This window comes from Ictalurus punctatus, chromosome 14, assembly GCF_001660625.3.
Source record: "Ictalurus punctatus breed USDA103 chromosome 14, Coco_2.0, whole genome shotgun sequence".
In the NCBI taxonomy this organism is placed as follows: Eukaryota; Metazoa; Chordata; class Actinopteri; order Siluriformes; family Ictaluridae; genus Ictalurus; species Ictalurus punctatus.
In genome coordinates this window covers 26,079,274-26,098,845 of record NC_030429.2, presented here as the reverse complement: position 1 = coordinate 26,098,845, position 19,572 = coordinate 26,079,274, and the positions used below count along the sequence as shown (strand labels likewise).

At 39.6% G+C, this 19,572-nt stretch overlaps 1 protein-coding gene across 4 annotated transcripts in view; it reads right to left on the bottom strand.

The window, feature by feature from the left end:
• Nucleotides 1–18,969, bottom strand: part of fam135b (family with sequence similarity 135 member B) — a 75,859-nt gene extending 56,890 nt beyond the window's left edge. For 2 of the 4 annotated variants that reach the window (XR_008397856.1, XM_017485939.3), the window contains exon 1: nucleotides 18,618–18,969. The gene's annotated coding sequence lies outside the window, so the exon portion shown is untranslated. Of the gene's footprint in view, nucleotides 1–5,805; nucleotides 6,055–18,617 lie in introns of those variants that run through there. The other 2 variants (XM_017485937.3, XM_017485938.3) reach the window with 2 other exon arrangements.
• Between the last annotated feature and the right edge of the window lie 603 nt (nucleotides 18,970–19,572).

The window sequence follows — 19,572 nt, the reverse complement described above, 5'->3', positions numbered from 1 at the left end:
GTAAGCTGGCATGTCATTTCGTCCTCTGACAATAGAAGAAGGAGATGGAGAAAGTCCAAATGTGCAACCTGATCTCCTAAGTGTGCAGTGATTTTAAACAGTTGTAAACGAAGTGGTAATTAAAGCTGTAAACATTCGCCAGCCATAACTATGTCTACATTATACATGCTGGCGGAACCGTGTACTGTCTGCGTCTTCTAAAATGCATTTGTGTGATCTTACTGGAAACCATGGTGATCTGTATGGACTCAGATTGTCTATCTGTGTAATTGACCCTGACATTTTCTGTCTCTTCTCTCTATTTGACTCTCAATCGCGCACCCTATCTGTTTCCTCATCTCTTCCTCCGTCCAACATCTCGCACGCATCCATCCATCTTCATCTCCTTACTGTACCTCTTCCAACAGACAAACAAGCACTAAGGTTGATTCAGGCCTGAAGACTCGTCCTCCACGTACCACGGTGATCCTTTATGTATTTCCACATCCACTGCTCTGCCATTTACCACAGCGGCTCAAAATACCAGAACAGACCATCACTGATAATTACACCACGGACAGATTCTTAGTGAAGAATTATGGGAAATACAGTTTGACAAAAACTCTATTAGGTTTTGCTGCGTGAAGATGATTAATGATCTCCGTGGCGTTCCTTAGCGTCGGTGTGGCGTTGCCTGTCCCCGTTTCATCCCCGAGTGTGACAACTCAGAAAGATTACGCGTCCAGAAACCCTTGCTTCTACATCTTTGTATTTAATATTCACTCTGGCACCGCCACCATTCATCACCGTGTTCAAATATTCATGAGCCGGAGAGTGCAACCGTGCAGTGGCTGTGTTTCTGTGACCAGCCGTGATGAAAGATGGAGAATACGCCGGTGTCCGTCCCGATGATGCTCCCGTGGTCCGTCCCGAGAGCCGTACTGGGAAACGCAAGACACAGTGAATCGGAGCCGAGCGTGGGAGCAGAAATGAAAAGCCTGTCTGCTTTTAGCAGTGATCAAACTTTTATGAGAGCACTTCTCAGGCCAATTTTAAACGGCATGGCGATATAACGTGATCTTTGTAGTGCTTTTATTCCATGTCGCTGGGTTTAAATACAGCCCGTGTGAGTTCTGACAGGAAATGAAAAGTACGTTTGGTATGAACTAGGAGTGTAACACAGTGCCACTGTCTGCATCTGTGTAGCGCTCCAAATATCCGTATCTGTGTCCAAATTTGAACCTGAAGTGGGTTGTGGTCTAGACCAGAAGGTTTTTGTTTGAACCCTTCCACGATACAACGAGAAACATCGGAAAACCCTGAAAAAACCCTTGCTTTTAACATAAGTTTATTTCATTCCTGAACTTCTACCGTTCCTCAACCTCAGCTACATCACTCAAGTTCATCATCGGTCTCGACCAGATTATGATTAGATTTCTATCTAATAGAACGCTTGGAAACAACTGCAAGCTAATAATATCTGATCAGATTTTCTTCAGTTTTTGGGGTTGTGAAAGTGATTCCAGAAAGATCAGACATGTTTGCTGGACACAACATCAGAATCTACTATGTAGCCGGGACTAGTGCTGTGGCGTTCATTCGAACGGATCTTTAATATGACTCGGAAACAGCGAGTTGTCTCAGAGAGTGATTCGTTCATTTTCGACTGCGCTATAGGTTCTGTACAGGAAACAGAAACGATCCGTTCACGTCTCGAGTCTCCGGGTCCGAGTCGTTCGTTCATCACGTCACAGCCCCACTGCGTTCAGCCTATGGGGCGGTCACGGGATGAACGAACGACTCGAACCCGAACACTCGAGACGTGAACGAATCGTTTCTGTTTCCGGGGAACAGACGTGTCAAATGTGACGTGACAAAAGAATGGACGAGTCGGATCGGGAGATGAGGTGAACTAACAGACTGCGTAGCCTAAAGACCCAGCTATTTAACCCCCGAAATAGCTACCTAACCCCAACCCCAGCTATTAATCAATCAATTCTGTTTCTCATAATTCAGCCTTGGCTGCATTAGCCTATAGTTATTTTTTTATTCCAAATGTGATCAACGTCTGCGTAAGTACTAGACGTGATGGGGAATTTAGCATGTAACATTTTAATTATATTCTGCTGGAATGAACGAAATGACTCGAAAAAAGATTCGTTCATTCTGCTGAACGAGATTCAACGACCCGAGTCGGTAAAATGATCCGAACTTCCCATCACTACCTGGGACCCGATGCTGCTGCCCGTCTAAATAGGGTCCTCTAATATTATAATGCCTGTATGACTGTCCGAGAAGATATTATGATAATAATGATGTTGGATGCTCAGGAGCAGAGCATCGGTACGTAATTTCCGATACGTAGCCACAAACAGTAAGCAAGCTTGTAAGCTTGAGAAGGTGGCTTTATAGTCACACAACCCTCACAGCCCTCATAGAGAGAAACAGTGCCCTGCTTATGCTTTTAAACCGGTGATATCTTAAACCACACGTTTTCACATTGTTATATCAGGAAATATTTTCCAGACAGACGTGCGGTTCCGCCAAATGCTATGAATGTAAATAAAAGTAAATGTGTATGAGTGGATATCATAATAAAATCCATCCGGATGCACACACTTTCCAGGTTGTGTCCACAATCAATAATGTGCTCTGTGGCTTCGCAACGAGCGATCGATGGTTTAATTCTACCGAGAGTATCTTATATTCCCATAGGCTGTGTCTATTTGTGTGTGTGTGTGTGTGTGTGTGACTCTCTGCGTTGACCCTCAAGCGTGTATTTTATTAGTACTATCCGTCACTTCATGGTACGCACGATATCGTCAGCTCTACGAAGCTCAGCCTGACATTTCAAACACAACGCCCGTCTGAGCTTTATCGTGATGTAATAAAGTTATAAATGCCAACAAATTTATTAACACCTGCATTAATTGTTGACGGTCTGAAGGTTAATAATAAATATACTCATGTGATCATTTTCCTAAACTAGGATGTCCCCGAATGTTTTATCCATCTTATACCACGGCGATGTGCCCCGATGAACAGGTTTAATTTATCACAGCAACAGCGTATTAAAACGCATCTTATCCTTGAATAGTTAGACGTAACGTTGTGGAATGTCCACAGAAATGGCCTCTTTAATTCATTCTTGGTTTCAAGTTCGCAGTAGAGGCTGCAGCTCTGATATCTGATCTCATTTCAGCCTTTCACTTTTGTTCAGATCAGCGTGACTCATTTTCCTTTTTTTTTTTTTTTGTCTTGCTAAAAGCAAAACAATGTTCATTTCATTTATTTATTTATTTAGCTTTTACTTCCTCTAGTGAACTTTTAAACGTTTAAACGTTATATTTTTCATTAAAGATGATGCTCATTTCAGTTGTTTAGATATGCGGTGACTAACAGTTCTTTTTTGAGTAAATCTAAAAGGTGAAAGGTGACGTTTCTGCCACCTCATTTACTCTCTCTCTTATTTTTCCTATCCAGTTGCCCCACTCCAGTTTCCTTTAAGGTCAGTGTATCCTGTTATCCTGTTGTTATTGTAGTTACAGCAATTATTCTCACTTGTGAGCAATTTCTCTTCATTAGGTTTAAATTTAAATTAAGAAATGTAAAGAATTTGTGTATCTGTGAAGAATTTTATATATATATATATATATATATATATATATATACACACACACACACACACACACTGCAATGCAATTTGAGGATTTGAGGGTAAGCTGTGTTATTCTAGCCTTGGCCCTCATTTCTGGGGTTTAGGAACTGAAGATTAGATTAAAGCAATGTAGGATTTATTTTATAAACAGTTCTTCCAGTTATGTTGAGATCAACACTGCAGAACACTACTAAGCTGTGAAGAGAGCAGGACGGTTAGAAGCATGCTGAGGTCAAGAGCCTGTGATTAATGAATGCCAGCGAATGGATGCTTATGCACAGTACACTGCGAGGCCATTTTTATCTTCGGAGTATGGAGATAGAGGAGGATGTGAGTCAGCGATGGCCGGAGCAGCCTCACATCAGCCGCAGAGGAATTCACTACATCGTGAAACCTTAAAGGGTTAAACAGTGGTTTGTTTTTTTTTGCGATTTTAGAATACTCACTGACTCTACAGCGTGATAGCCAACTATTGCGATGTCGAGCATAGAAATTCTGGTGTATTGTCGTAAATAACCCTAACCCTGGTTAAAATGCTAGCTAATGGTAGCCAGCTAACGATTATGGTGTCATTCTAGAAAGTTCACTATAACTGTAGAACATAACAGCCCACTGCTATGACATCTAACATGGAAGTCCTGGCGTGTTCCCGTGGAACCCGTGAACGCTTTCATCGAAGGGGTTACAATTAAATAGGACACTGTTGCTAAGCAACAGGGAAATATGAACACCAGGCATAAGGCATAGCTAATGAGAATGTAGAATGTAATCGCCCATCATTGTGACATCACACAACGAACCAGTGGCATATTCCTGTGGAACTTGTGAATGTTTTCGTGTTGTTACCTGTACAATGAAAGAAAACACTGTTGCTAGGCAACTGGACACCGAGCATAAGCTAGCCAATGATCATGTTGTGATTCTAGAATGTTCATTATAACATAATCGCTCGGTATGTTGACATCATCATCATCATCCACTTCTACATCACCACCTGCTTCCACATTTGGATGGAACTCTCGACTTCTTTCATGTGGTTACGATTAAAAGAACACCAAATGCGGAGAAAAATCTCGTTTCTTTTACCGTCGCAGCGTGCTCTACTTCCTGCAGAGCAGGTCTATGAGGCAAAGAGCGTTTACTACGCAAACTGATATGAGTGTAAGCATTGAGGAACATTAAGTGGTGCCTGGGGTGTGTTGGTGTACGGTATGTAGTGTGTAGGGATTAGAGCAGTGTGAAGTGCAAAGAAGTGACTGGTGTCCCTCAGCAGTCTATCTTATCACACTATTCACACATATGAGCAATCTTAGCCAATCTTAGCCAAGCCACCTACTGGCATGTTTGAAGCCGTGGGAGGAAACTGGAGAACCTGGAGAATATCCATACGGATATGGAGAGAACATGAGAAACTCCACACGAGCTCCGAATCAAACCCAGGAACAATGAAGCGGCAACGCTAATGCCCTAAATTACGAGACGAGCATGCAAAATATTAAGCAAAACTATAAATAAATAAAAAGTTAATAACAAAGTTCATTATTCGGCCTTCCAGTACGCTAACAGACATCGCAGGTGTACGCTTCCCGCTAAAACCCACCCACCTTCTTGGGAAGTGTTTATACACGAGTCAGAGAGCATCCACAGGCTGCTGTGTACATATAAACACAAGTCCATGTGTGTAAGCCTGCATTTACATATTCTTTCCATAAAGCCTGGACAGGGATAGTGATGAGCTTCATAAGCAGCCTTCTGTAACCCCGACAACGCCGGTAACCTTTTGTTTCGAGACACGATATATAAAGAAGCGATGCTAAAACAGCAAACAAATGAGTGTAGCTGCAGAACTGCTTCGGTCCTCGAGCTCATTGTGTCTTCTGCTAAAAATAGCTTCAATCGACAAAGCAACAACTCATTCGGTTTAGCATTTGGAGGACTGTCTCTGGAGAGGTTTAACTCTCTCTCTCTCACTCACACACACACACACACACACACACACACACACACACACATAAAGTTTAATCTACTTTATCTATGATCAACCCTTTTCATTCCTAAATTACATTACAAACATATGAAGGAATGTAGTATATATATATATATATATATATATATATATATATATATATATATATATATATTAATACAACAAATATAATATAACCTACCTAATGTAAGAGAAGTGCAGTGTCATTCCACGAGACTACAGACACTGTTCAGAGATTCCTGCATCGTGCTCTTGATCCGATGATCCAGCGTGCCAGTGAAGGCAGAATTATATAAATCACATGAGAGCAAGGATCATGGGACTTTGCTGCAGTGAACCACCTCATTCATTCAAAAGCCTGAGTGCTTAAAACTTTTACACACCTGTCCTGACTCTCTAGCAAGTATACGATGGATTGTACAACAGGAAGTAGTGCTCTAAATACACTAAACCTGTTGGTGACTTGGTACCTGTTTGGTGGGGGGGGGGGGGGGGGGGGGTTGTTCGCATAACAAAGGTCTGGCTAATTTTTGTCATAATCTTACAATAAACAATACACATTACCTGTCATTAACAGAACAAGTTTTTCATCATCAACACAGACATTTCTTACCCTACCACAGGTCTTGGACTGCCCACGCAGTTTTAACATAACCACTGACAGGTTTTACAGGTTTTACGTCTTAAAAACCATCCAGTTTTATTACACCAGTTTTGTCTGTCTCACTAGTCTACATGGGAAATTCTGAGTCGGATATTTTCCGTGTCCTGATTGAACTATTCAGGGTCAGTAATTCGATGAAGCGCATGACATCCGTTCTGCTATCTGACTCTCTATAGCCACATAACCGTAATGCAATTTTCTGAAATTACTCGTAACACAAACAGTGTACAGTCATACAGTAGGTGTGGTGATGTTCGGTATTTTCCTCGAATACCCATTCTACAATCATTTGACCTTCTGCAACAGCGTTTCCCAAGCCAGTCCTCAGGGACTTTAGACAGTTCACATTTTTGCTGGCTCTCAGCTCTCAGTGGACCTCACCTAAGCCACACAGAAAACTGAATACTTGGTACAGGTGATTTGGGAGCTGAGAGAGTGAAACTCTGGAATCCCTGAGGACTGAAATGGAACCTGTGGAACTAGAGCTATAGGGCCCCAGTTTGCCAATCCCATTACACTGTGTAGACGTGTGTTTTCATCATGTAGACGTAGCTCAACTTAGCTCAGCTGGTTTAAATTACAGACTCACAACTGTACCTGCAAAGTGGTACAACTATAACATTGCGTGGTTCAAATTGTAATGCCACTAAAAAAAGATGATAGCATGCATTTGCTTGTGCACATCAGGACAAATCTAGTTAAACTTGCATACAGCTCCCAAATCACCTGTACCAAGTGTTCTGTGTGGCTTGTTTTAGGTCCAGAAACTGTCAGTGGTTATGGTAACTAACAGAGGTTAAGGCAAGGGTAAAAATGGCGTGTGATATGGATAAATGTATCTGTGGTTATGGTTAAAAGTGTCTGTGGTTATTATTAAAAATGTGTCTGTGGTTATGGTTAAAAGTGTGTCTGTGTTTATAGTTAAAAATGTGTCTGTGGTTATGGTTAAAAGTGTCTGTGGTTATGGTTAAAAATGTGTCTGTGGTTATGCTTAAAAGTGTCTGTGTTTATGGTTAAAAGTGTCTGTGGTTATGGTTAAAAGTGTCTGTGGTTATGGTTAAAAGTGTGTCAGTGGTTATGGTAACTAACAGAGGTTAAGGCAAGGGTAAAAATGGCGTGTGATATGGATAAATGTATCTGTGGTTATGGTTAAAAGTGTCTGTGGGTATTATTTAAAATGTGTCTGTGGTTATGGTTAAAAATGTGTCTGTGGTTATGGTTAAAAGTGTGTCTGTGGTTATGGTTAAAAGTGTCTGTGTTTGTAGTTAAAAATGTGTCTGTGGTTATGGTTAAAATGTGTCTGTGGTTATGGTTAAAAATGTGTCTGTGGTTATGGTTAAAAATGTGTCTGTGGTTATGGTTAAAAATGTGTCTGTGGTTATGGTTAAAAATGTGTCTGTGTTCATGGTTAAAAGTGTCTGTGTTTATAGTTAAAAGTGTCTGTGGTTATGATTAAAAATGTGTCTGTGGTTATGGTTAAAAGTGTCTGTGGTTATGGTTAAATGTGTCTGTGTTTATAGTTAAAAATATGTCTGTGTTTATGGTTAAAATGTGTCTGTGTTTATGGTTAAAAGTGTCTGTGGTTATGATTAAAAATGTGTCTGTGGTTATGGTTAAAAGTGTCTGTGGTTATGGTTAAATGTGTCTGTGTTTATAGTTAAAAATATGTCTGTGTTTATGGTTAAAATGTGTCTGTGTTTATGGTTAAAAGTGTCTGTGGTTATGGTTAAAAATGTGTCTGTGGTTATGGTTAAAAATGTGTCTGTGTTCATGGTTAAAAGTGTCTGTGTTTATAGTTAAAAGTGTCTGTGGTTATGATTAAAAATGTGTCTGTGGTTATGGTTAAAAGTGTATGTGGTTATGGTTAAATGTGTCTGTGTTTATAGTTAAAAATGTGTCTGTGTTTATGGTTAAAATGTGTCTGTGTTTATGGTTAAAAGTGTCTGTGTTTATGGTTAAAAGTGTCTGTGGTTATGGTTAAAAATGTGTCTGTGGTTATGGTTAAAAATGTGTCTGTGGTTATGGTTAAAAATGTGTCTGTGGTTATGGTTAAAAATGTGTCTGTGTTCATGGTTAAAAGTGTCTGTGGTTATGGTTTAAAGTGCCTGTGCTTATGGTTAAAAATGTGTCTGTGGTTATGGTTAAAATGTGTCTGTGGTTATGGTTAAAAGTGTCTGTGGTTATGGTTAAAAAATGTGTCTGTGGTTATGGTTAAATGTGTCTGTGGTTATGGTTAAAAGTGTCTGTGGTTATGTTTAAAAATGTGTCTGTGTTTATGGTTAAAATGTGTCTGTGGTTATGGTTAAATGTGTCTGTGTTTATAGTTAAAAATGTGTCTGTGTTTATGGTTAAAATGTGTCTGTGGTTATGGTTAAAAGTGTCTGTGGTTATGGTTAAAAAATGTGTCTGTGGTTATGGTTAAATGTGTCTGTGGTTATGGTTAAAAGTGTCTGTGGTTATGTTTAAAAATGTGTCTGTGTTTATGGTTAAAATGTGTCTGTGGTTATGGTTAAATGTGTCTGTGTTTATAGTTAAAAATGTGTCTGTGTTTATGGTTAAAATGTGTCTGTGTTTATGGTTAAAATGTGTCTGTGGTTATGGTTAAAAGTGTCTGTGGTTATGGTTAAAAATGTGTCTGTGGTTATGGTTAAAATGTGTCTGTGGTTATGGTTAAAAATGTCTGTGGTTATGGTTAAAAATGTGTCTGTGGTTATGGTTAAAATGTGTCTATGTTTATGCTTTAAAAGTGTCTGTGGTTATGGTTAAAATGTGTCTGTGGTTATGGTTAAAAAGTGTCTGTGGTTGTGGTTAAAATGTGTCTGTGTTTATGGTTAAAAAGTGTCTGTGGTTATGGTTAAAAGTGTCTGTGGTTATGGTTAAAATGTGTCTGTGGTTATGGTTAAAAGTGTCTGTGTTTATGGGTAAAATGTGTCTGTGGTTATGGTTAAAATGTGTCTATGTTTATGCTTTAAAAGTGTCTGTGTTTATGGGTAAAATGTGTCTGTGGTTATGGTTAAAAAGTGTCTGTGTTTATGGGTAAAATGTGTCTGTGTTTATGGTTAAAAAGTGTCTGTGGTTATGGTTAAAAGTGTCTGTGGTTATGGTTAAAAGTGTCTGTGGTTATGGTTAAAAGTGTCTGTGTTTATGGTTAAAAGTGTCTGTGGTTATGGTTAAAAGTGTCTGTGTTTATGGTTAAAAGTGTCTGTGGTTATGGTTAAAAGTGTCTGTGTTTATGGGTAAAAAAGATGTCTATAGTTATGGTATAAAGTTAAAAGGAATTTTAGCTGAATCAAACATGTATTTCTGTCCGAATATGAAACACACCGGAGCCGCTTCACACTCCTGAATCTTTCTTTCCAGTTCACTACGTCAGTGCTCTTCAAAACTCAAGCTAAAAAACTGGAGTTCTAAGGTACAAATGCGTGTCAGTACAGTGATACACTCATCCTGTGTAGCTTAAATTACTAGGCACATAGCTGTGCAGGAAGTCATTAAGGTACACAATTGGACGCCAAGGACCGCTGGTATACCTTCGAGGGTACGTTTGTATCATTTATACCTTGGGGAACAAAAAATATGCCTGTGCAGTGCTTTTTTATTCTGAGCTTATTTCAGCTCTGCAGGGACACAGCTCCACAAGTAAAGAATGTAAAATGCAGTAACGCTGCTGCTCCGACTCCGTAAGCAGGCTTTTTATGAAACGTTTGGCTAATCGTTGTGTGATATATTGTACATCTGAAACACTGAACAGTTCAGGAATGGAAAGCTGAACACTGGTCTACAAATTGAGACTGTACATGTCAGAATCGGCTTGCTAGCATCAGCAGTCTCACCGTTTCACTCTCCTCGGGCACCAAATGTTTAATGGACATGTCAGTAGAAATTCAGCACAAGCTGCATTATTCAAAACGGTTGTTTAGATTTCTGACTATTTCAGATCTTTTTTTTTTTTTTTTAATGTCAGGATGTAAATGCCAACGACATGGAGTAAAATGCCACCAGACTTTCCTCTGGTGATCCTTTGGTTCTCTGCAAGACATGACCTGAAAGTAGATAGTGTGTGTGTGTGTCTGGGGGAGGGGGGGGGGGGTGTTGTGTTGGTGGGTGTTTTCATACATGTGTATGCATTTATTAGCCTACATGACGCAGCAGGATGTTGAACGTCAAAATATCAGAATGCATTTCACATGCCAGAGCATGCATGCTCATTTACAGACATGACCCAGTTGATATGTGTGAGTGAATTAAAGTGAATTAAATTACCATAATCACAGACAGTTTTTCCTCTAACTACACATCATAACCACAGACAGTTTTTCCTCTAACCACACACCATAACCACAGACAGATTTTATTCTAATAATGACCATAACCACAGACAGCTTTTCCTCTAACCACACACCATAACCACAGACAGCTTTTCCTCTAACCACACACCATAACCACAGACAGTTTTTCCTCTAACCACACACCATAACCACAGACAGTTTTTCGTCTAACCACACACCATGACCACAGACAGTTTTTCCTCTAACCACACACCATAACCACAGACAGTTTTTCCTCTAACCAGTCACCATAACCACAGACAGTTTTTCCTCTAACCCCACACCATAACCACAGACAGTTTTTCCTCTAACCCCACACCATAACCACAGACAGTTTTTCCTCTAACCACACACCATAACCACAGACAGCTTTTATTCTAATAATGACCATAACCACAGACAGTTTTTCCTCTAACCACACACCATAACCACAGACAGTTTTTCCTCTAACCACACACCATAACCAAAGACAGCTTTTATTCTAATAATGACCATAACCACAGACAGTTTTTCCTCTAACCACACACCATAACCACAGACAGTTTTTCCTCTAACCCCACACCATAACCACAGACAGCTTTTATTCTAATAATGACCATAACCACAGACAGCTTTTCCTCTAACCACACACCATAACCACAGACAGCTTTTCCTCTAACCCCACACCATAATCACAGACAGTTTTTCCTCTAACCACACACCATAACCACAGACAGTTTTTCCTCTAACCACACACCATAACCACAGACAGTTTTTCCTCCAACCACACACCATAACCACAGACAGTTTTTCCTCCAACCACACACCATAACAACAGACAGCTTTTCCTCTAACCACACACCATAACCACAGACAGTTTTTCCTCCAACCACACACCATAACCACAGACAGTTTTTCCTCCAACCACACACCATAACAACAGACAGCTTTTCCTCTAACCACACACCATAACCACAGACAGTTTTTCCTCTAACCCCACACCATAACCACAGACAGCTTTTATTCTAATAATGACCATAACCACAGACAGCTTTTCCTCTAACCACACACCATAACCACAGACAGCTTTTCCTCTAACCCCACACCATAATCACAGACAGTTTTTCCTCTAACCACACACCATAACCACAGACAGTTTTTCCTCTAACCACACACCATAACCACAGACAGTTTTTCCTCTAACCACACACCATAACCACAGACAGTTTTTCCTCCAACCACACACCATAACCACAGACAGTTTTTCCTCCAACCACACACCATAACAACAGACAGCTTTTCCTCTAACCACACACCATAACCACAGACAGTTTTTCCTCCAACCACACACCATAACCACAGACAGTTTTTCCTCCAACCACACACCATAACCACAGACAGCTTTTCCTCTAACCACACACCATAACCACAGACAGTTTTTCCTCTAACCACACACCATAACCACAGACAGTTTTTCCTCTAACCACACACCATAACCACAGACAGCTTTTATTCTAATAATGACCATAACCACAGACAGTTTTTCCTCTAACCACACACCATAACCACAGACAGTTTTTCCTCTAACCCCACACCATAACCACAGGCAGCTTTTCCTCTAACCACACACCATAACCACAGACAGTTTTTCCTCCAACCCCACACCATAACCACAGACAGTTTTTCCTCTAACCACACACCATAACCACAGACAGCTTTTATTCTAATAATGACCATAATCACAGACAGTTTTTCCTCTAACCACACACCATAACCACAGACAGTTTTTCCTCTAACCCCACACCATAACCACAGACAGCTTTTATTCTAATAATGACCATAACCACAGACAGCTTTTCCTCTAACCACACACCATAACCACAGACAGTTTTTCCTCCAACCACACACCATAACCACAGACAGTTTTTCCTCTAACCACACACCATAACCACAGACAGCTTTTATTCTAATAATGACCATAACCACAGACAGTTTTTCCTCTAACCACACACCATAACCACAGACAGTTTTTATTCTAATAATGACCATAACCACAGACAGCTTTTCCTCTAACCACACACCATAACCACAGACAGCTTTTCCTCTAACCCCACACCACACCATAATCACAGACAGCTTTTCCTCTAACCACACACCATAACCACAGACAGTTTTTCCTCTAACCACACACCATAACCACAGACAGCTTTTATTCTAATAATGACCATAACCACAGACAGCTTTTCCTCTAACCACACACCATAACCACAGACAGCTTTTCCTCTAACCACACACCATAACCACAGACAGCTTTTATTCTAATAATGACCATAACCACAGACAGCTTTTCCTCTAACCACACACCATAACCACAGACAGCTTTTCCTCTAACCACACACCATAACCACAGACAGTTTTTCCTCTAACCACACACCATAACCACAGACAGTTTTTCCTCCAACCACACACCATAACCACAGACAGTTTTTCCTCCAACCACACACCATAACCACAGACAGTTTTTCCTCCAACCACACACCATAACCACAGACAGCTTTTATTTTAATCATGGCCATAACGACATTTAAATAAAACCTATTAATATTTGTACAAATATATTTATCATAACCAGAGACAGCTTTTATGACAGACAGAATTTAAGACAGCCACAGACTTTTTTTAGCCTAACTGCAGAAAGCTGTGTTGGTTAAGAGCAGCTGAATATGACTTGAACAACTGACCAGTAAATCTCAGATTTAGGATCTACAGACAGGGTTCATTCTAAGCACAGAAGTGATTTTATCGTGTGTGTGTGTGTGTGTGTGTGTGTGTGTGTGTGTGTGGTTCCTCTCAATACTTTCTAATTCACTGGTTTCTAATCAGCTACATTGTGTTCTCTGGTGGCCTTACATAAAACATTGTGAGGAAAGTCATTGTAACTGGAAAATGGTCTTATTGAATTAAGCAGCGGAGAAGCAGATGCTCTGGGCTACTTATTACACGATACATATTAAAATGACTCTTCTCTCCTTGCGACGTAACTTCATCTCATCCACAGTGAACAGTTAAAAGGACTAGGATATCTTTACTAGCATCGCTTGTGTGTTTACAGGCTAAAACAGATGTATTTAGTCAAGCTACTTTAGTGTTTGGATCATGGTACAACACACGACAATTCCCACAACGTAAGACAAGCTCTTCTGTTGTGGGTTATTCCACAACAGAACCTGATCGTATTAGCATCCGACCATAACACAACAGAGTTCGCATTAGACCTTAACAAAATATGAAACCATTAGCCAACAACAATACATCAATAACCCACAACATGATAGTACTAGCACGTGACCACAACACAACAGCATTAGAATTATATCACAACATAACATGGCAGTATCACCATTAGCCCACAAAACGACACAGGAGTCTTAGCTGGAAATATTTAACTGTTATTTTTGCAGAAACGTTTGAGCTCTGCTCATGTTTTGTGTTAGGCTTTCACTGTTTGCTAACACTGCTGTATCCCTTATCTCTAGGTCATGGTACAGCATTAGCAATTACATATTTTAATGAAATGGAAAAGAAAATCAAATGATAACCGACTATGAATGAACAAAAGGTGGAAAGGATGCAGGAACACATAAAGGAATGAGCTTCTAAAAGACGTAGCATGAAACAGTAGGAAATAAAAGGTTGCGATGGGGTAGCAACAGAACAATTGTTAAAAAAAAACAAACTAGCTAGCTAATGTTAGCAGTGTTTTGTTTTTTTTCCCTCACATCATCCTGAGAAAGCCCGACCCATAATCCCCTGATTTTTGCTGTATGCCACAAAATTGGACAGGAATAAAAAATAAATAAATAACTAAGAGAAGCTCAGTAGCAGTTATGCTAGCATTTAGCAAGCTTGAATTATTTTCTGAGTGTAGATCGTCACTTAAACTAGCTAGCTAGCATTACCAGGATAAAATTACACCAGGACAGAGCATTATTGCTTGATTTGTTTTCTCCACTTGGAAAGAAGAAAATAAAGCGCTACGTGAGCAGGCAAAGAATTAGCGTCCGTTATCATGTCCGTTAATATAACTTTGGGTTCATTTAACTAATGCTAGGAATTAGCAAACCTGAGACAATAAAAACAAGATGGCTGCAGAGGTAAGAAGAAGAAGAAAAGAAGGCGGGAGGATTAGCTTCCATTAGTGGTTTGATTTTATGCTGTGTTCAGTCAGGAGCATTTTAATGCTAAATATTAGCCAACCTTGGAATCCTGAGCCAATAAAAAACAAACAAGATAAATGTCTTGTTCTCATGGACACATCCTGTGAGCGTAAAGCTGTGTAAACTGATCGCTAAACCCTCAGTGTCACAGATTGTTCATCTTCTCGTCCTCTATTATAAATCAATATTTACTATACTGTAAATCCCTGAACACACACTCGTGTGTGAGCCACTACACTGTGTTGAGTGTGTGTTATACGTTATTGCTCCCTACAGTCCTGCCTCTTATTATTCATCATCTAGCTGTTTGTGTGTGTGTGTGTGTGTGTGTGTGTGTGTGTGTGTGTGTGTGTGTGTGTGTGTGTGTGTGTGTGAGACTGACAGATCTACACAGCGTCCCATACGCTCAAATAGGTATACACTCCGTTATATGTTACACCTCATATATTACGTGGGTCATGTTTTATATATATATATATATATATATATATATATATATATATATATATATATATATATATATATATATATATGTATGTATATAAAACATGACCCACGTAATATATGAGCTGTGACGCATGAGGTATTTATATAAGCTAATATGTGTACACGCTTACATAAAATCACATACATTACCCACGGGAGTAACGTGAATAATATGTGACCGCATGTGAAATTGCATTCCAGCATGTTATGTGAACTCAAATAAATGCGTGTCAATAACGTGTGACAAATATTTTTAAATAAAATTTTTAAAAAAAAACAAGTAAATAAAGAAATAAATAAACAACCTACGCGAAATTTAATGCATTTTGTAGAAAGGACGTGTAAAGAATCACGTGACATGAATGAATCATTTGTAAAAACAATATATGTGACAGTATATAAATCATCTGATCACGTAAAAAAAAAAAAATCTCTAAATATGTCAGTTTCACATTTAATAAAGTTCGTATAATTACGTGTATGACGTCTGAACCGTCAGCAATATACATACGGCATCTTATGTTTACACACAGAGTAGAGTATATGATATTTAAGGTAAGGATGTGAACTCTAATAGTTGTATATTTACATAATATGTCCAATATGAATTATGTAAGCTGTGTGATTTAATGTAGGATACATATGATACTCATGTGAGATACACACATTTATTTATATATATATATATATATATATATATATATATATATATATATATATATATATATATATATATATAATGCATGTAAATGATCTCAAACGAAATGATATGATAATGTATGTTAACATTTTATTTAAAATATTTTTTAAGGTAAATCAGATAGAATGAACAATAGGAGTAAGTATGGTGTGTATGTTTAAACAGTTCTATATATATATATTACACACATCTTAAGGATGTAAAAAAATATGTTTATGTAATCTGCTGTCTCTCTCCCTCTCTATCTCTCTCTCTCTCTCTCTCTCTATATATATATATATATATATATATATGAGAGAGAGACAGAGATAGATAGATAGATAGATGGAGATATGGCTAGAGATATTTCTATACATGTGGTGTGTGTGCGCGAGTATTTGTGATATCTATATATGTGATGGTTTGATATTTATATGTCAATTATTCCAATCTGATTTCTATGATAAATAGGGTGTGATATAACGCATGATATATATGTATGATTCGTATGTAAGATATCAGAACATATGGATGTGAGGAATAAGTCATGATATGCATGTTTAAATTCTTCTATATGTAATATTACAGACATGATAAGCATGTCAACTGAGATATACATATCTACAGTTGCAATCAAAATTATCCACACCCCCAATACATATCAGGTTTATTGTCAAACTTTACAGACTTTCAGCCGTTTGCGATGAACAAATCAAATAAAAGCAGTTGAAATAGTTCAACACAACGAATGCCTTAAGCGGTTTCCCCGAATTCAACTGAAAATGCAACTTATAATGATTTCTCCAGTCTCAAAACTATTCACCCCCCTGAATAGAATCCCTTACAACACACAGATATACAGAACAGGTGTTGTCTCAAGCACACCTGATGCTAAACTAATCAAGGGCTTCATTAGCTACAGCAGATGTGCTTGAGCTGAGACACATGAAATACCTGAACGGGCTAGGGGTAGAGAATGTATGAAATACCTGAACGGGCTAGGGGTAGAAAATGTATGAAATACCTGAACGGGCTAGGGGTAGAAAATGTATGAAATACCTGAACAGGCTAGGGGTAGAGAATGTATGAAATACCTGGACGGGCTAGGGGTAGAGAATGTATGAAATACCTGAACTTGCTGGGGGCAGAAGATATATGAATACCTGAACGGGCTAGGGGTAGAGAATGTATGAAATACCTGGACGGGCTAGGGGTAGAGAATGTATGAAATACCTGGACGGGGCAGAAAAAGGAAGATATCGACGGCTGCAAGCAGATTTGTGAGAAGGCAGGTTGTGAAAAACCCTCGAGTGACTGTAAAAGACCTGCAGCGAGACCTGGTGTAACAGCACTGAGGTGTCAGTGAGCACAGTAAGGTGCGTACTAAACGCAGAAGGTTTCCATGACAGAACTCCGAGACGTTCACCAGTACTGACCCAAAAGCACAAGAAAAGTCGCTCAAAATCATATAAATAATCCACAGAAGGTTTGGGATTCTGTTCTGTGGCGCAATGAAACAAAACTGGAACTTTTCAGCACGATGGATCAGCGGTCTGTCTGGAGGAAGAAGAATGAAGAAGGAACACTCTGTACACAGTCGAGCATGGTGGAGGCTCGGTGATGCTCTGCGGCTGCTCTGCATCCTCTGGCACTGGAAACCTGCAGCGTGTGGAAGGCGAGATGGAGTTATCAGGGAATCAGGAAAGTATCAGGAAATCCTAGGAGAAAACATCATGCCGTCTGTGAGGAAGCTGAAGCTTGGGCATCATCGGACCTTCCGACAGGACGACGATCCCAAGCGTACCTCAAATTCCACCAAGGCTGGGTTGCAGAAGAAGTTCCATCCTATAGGACCATCACAGTCACCTGACTTGAACCCCATAGAGACTCTCTGGTGGGATGTGAAGAAGGCGGCTGCAGCACAAACCCGAGAATATTACTGACCTGGAGGCCGGTGCTCATGAGGAACGGGAGAAGATTCCTCAGGAACGCTGCAGAAGCTCTGCATCTCGTTTAAGCAGGTCAGAACAGCAAAAGGAGCTCTACTGAGTACTAGAGACGATCGCCATGAAGGGGGTGAATAATTTTGAGACTGGAGAAATCATTATAAGTTGCATTTTCACTTGAATTTGTGGAAACCACATGAACCATTCGCTGTGTTGAACTATTTCAATCGCTTTTGTCTGATGTGTTCATCACAAACCGCTGAAAGTCTGTACGTTTTGACAATAAACCTGATTTGCACTGGGGGTGAATAATTTTGATTGCAACTGTATGTAAGATGTTAATGTGTATATACTGTATAGTGTGTATGATATGCACATAATATGAGCATAAGCCATATGTGTAATAAATAGTAATGTAATAAAAAGCTATTCAGATGTATTCAAGTTAAATATGTGAGTTTATATAAGTTAGAATGTAAATAGAAATGGACCCGTTACAGATCAATTATTCCTTCGTAACGTGCATGGAAAAACAGGCTGTAACTCTAATATAGATGACATTTGGGAGGTGTATGTTGAGCACGCGCTACGATCCGCGCCATGCGACACACAGTGCACACAACGCACGCGGCTAAACAACGTCTCGCGCTTCCCTCTCCGTAATGATCTCATTAATGTCGGTATAATGTCTCACCTGTGCCGCGAGACCCCGCTCCGGTCCACACCTTCCCCGCTTTGTCCCGGTTCTCTCCCGGTTCTGTCCACTCCTAGGGCATTAACATGGAGTGTGTATTGCGCTCCTGTGTATCTGTGTGCGCGCGCGTGAATGTGTGCTCAGATTTCCGTGTATCGGAGGAATAAATGCGCGGCTTCACCGCGCTACTGCCGCCGCCGCCGCCGCTGCTGCTGTCGCTGTTGTCATGGTTACGCACCGTTCAGTCGCAGCACGGGACTGCGGCGCGCGCTGACCGCCTGCGGGAACGCGCTTCAGCTGCCGACGGGAGCGCGCTTTATGCTATGAGAGAGCGAGAGAGAGAGAGAATTAAGAATAAGTGCTCCTGTCACGCTCTCTCTCTATGTATGTCTCTCTATCCCTGTGTGTGTGTGTGTGTGTGTGTGTGTGTGTGTGTGTGTGTGTGTGTGTCCTTGAGAGCCCGAGGTGAATGTTAATTTCTGGCTGAGACGGATTTTACCTCACGTAATTAATAATAATAATAATAATAATAATAATAATAATAATATAATTGTATTCACTTTTATTATCATCACTACTACTTTAATAAAACATGCAGCAACAATTCGTTTCAATAAAACACAAAATACACTGTAAATGTGTGTTTTTACAATTTGCATAATATTTTCTACGTCATAATATTTTTATTTTTATTCAGATATTTTTGAATTAGATTCTACAGATCTGTGTCGATTTTAGAATCTTTCCAGTATATTATTCAGCAGTTATTTTATGCAAATAGAACATGCACATTACAATCACATACTGTATTTATAGACAGTGTATAGGAAATATATTAGAAGTAGTATGTTTATTGTACAGCGATTCCACAGTGAGTTTGGAACAAGTTGAGGAACTGTAACTTGTTGACGCTGGGATACCATTCATATTAGATGTCCTGTAAGAGTTATATTGG